The sequence below is a fragment of the Ovis aries genome, chromosome 5 (genome assembly GCF_016772045.2).
Source record: "Ovis aries strain OAR_USU_Benz2616 breed Rambouillet chromosome 5, ARS-UI_Ramb_v3.0, whole genome shotgun sequence".
NCBI lineage: Eukaryota > Metazoa > Chordata > Mammalia > Artiodactyla > Bovidae > Ovis > Ovis aries.
In genome coordinates, this window is record NC_056058.1 from 52,755,920 (window position 1) to 52,757,783 (window position 1,864).

The following is a 1,864-nucleotide window of genomic DNA, read 5'->3' on the forward strand; positions in this document are numbered from 1 at the left end:
ACACTTGAAGAATGAAGCCCAGCTCATTGCCAGCAGGCCTGGAATTCAGCTATTTTCAGTGTAAGCAGGACTTGAGCAAAGCTTAGATAAAAAGTAAAATATTGGGGCAACCAGAAGGAACTGTGTAGACTCAAGAGACTTTTGTGTTAGTGTTTTCCCTTCAATGGCTACTTATATTTGATGGGTCAAATGTAATTTTCTCCTCTTTCCCTTTGGCATTTCTTCAAATAATGTGTGTCACCACTAAAAGGCAGTCAGGTCACTAGAGGTACTTTCAATGCTTAAAATTTTCAGGGAATCTCATTTTCATATGAAAAAGAGGCTACTTCTTTCTTTCTTTTTGGGACATCACAGCTGTCTCTCTCCTCTTCCCCTAACTTCCCAGTGACTTAAAAAAAAAATTTAGTCTGCCTCTGACCTATTTTGGTGACTTGGATCTCCATGGAGATGTCTGGATTCCTAATATAAAATATCTCCTGTCCAATTCCAATTACCCATTTACTTGAACAGTGAACACTGGCACAGAGATATTTTTGACGAGCCAAAAAGCTAGAATACAAATAATCTGAGGTGACAGTGGTGCCACTGCCTCTTGGCAGCACCTCACATGTTCTTTAAGAAACCTTAGTTCTAAAGTATGCCACCCTACTCTCAACAATGACCTGTGCCTCTCATCCCTTCTATAGCGTGAATCCTAAGCCTAACTTTAGACTGACACCAGTCACTTAAGCTCTTTCTCCAGCCGACCATGTTGGAGGGTTAGTTTACAGTCTATAGGTGCCTCCATGACAATTTGATGCATGAGTAAGTTTGTGTCCCCCTGGTCAATATAAGCTCCAACTGTCCCTAAGCAGAAAACAGGAAAGAAATCTCTGAGCCAGAAATCAGCAAATAAGAGTAAGCCATTCACAGGGTAGCCGAGGGCATGCAGAGGCCCTGTTGCGGGCTACCCGCCCATGCTGAATGGAGTGTGCAATCAGCTTGCCTCTGTGCTGTGAGGGACAACCCAGCTGCCGTCCATGGTCACCCACTCCCTGCCCCCCACCCCAGGTGTCTGTATGCATCGGGGTCATCGCAATCAGCAAGAAAAGAATGAGAGGAAGGAGAAACCACCCCACACCTTTGACCCAGTGCTACTTGAGTTCCTAGTGTGCCTGCTCTCCAAGAAGCCACTCAGCTATGAAGCATTGACAAATGAATTGATTGATGAAGACTTAGGAATAGCCTATTCAATTATTGATAGGATTCCCAACATGATACCACAGGCAGCTAGGATGACACATCAAAATACGAAGCAAGAAGAAATGGAGCATTAGATCATATTTAAAAACAACAACATGCAACTAAATATTGTAAATACCATCTACATTTTAAAAAGTCAGAGTGGCAGGTAATAAGTGGAGGAGAAGAATATTTCTGCCTCTTCCTATGTTGACTGTTTTTATTCCATTGGTAATCTTTGGCAGGACTGTTTTACTTGGCCTCTGTGAAAGAAAAGTTCCCACGGGGCTGCACTAGCACTGCGCTTTTACAGTCTGCTCTTGCCGATTACCATACCTGTTTATGTGTTCTTCCCTCTTTGGACTTGGATGGGTATTAAACATTTCAGGCATAATTAATGAAATCAGAGCCAAGATGGTATATCCTAATGATATGTTTGAATGTCTATCTCTGAAAGCTCAACTACATGGAAATACTGGAAACCCACTTAATTTGCAGGAAAATTGCTTTCCCTAACTTCTGTTAAAGGCTTAAGGACAATGGGAGGATTAAGCTGCAGAGGCTTCTTCATTGCACTTTGGTTTTGCCCATGTTTTTTGAAGGTTGTCATTTATACCTCAGGTATCAGAAGAAACATTTCAAC

General features: G+C 42.2%; 1 pseudogene; it reads left to right on the plus strand.

Moving 5' to 3' along the window:
• Positions 1-748: 748 nt before the first annotated feature.
• LOC114114953 (phosphatidylinositol N-acetylglucosaminyltransferase subunit Y-like) lies at positions 749-1,619 on the plus strand (annotated as a pseudogene).
• Positions 1,620-1,864: the final 245 nt, after the last annotated feature.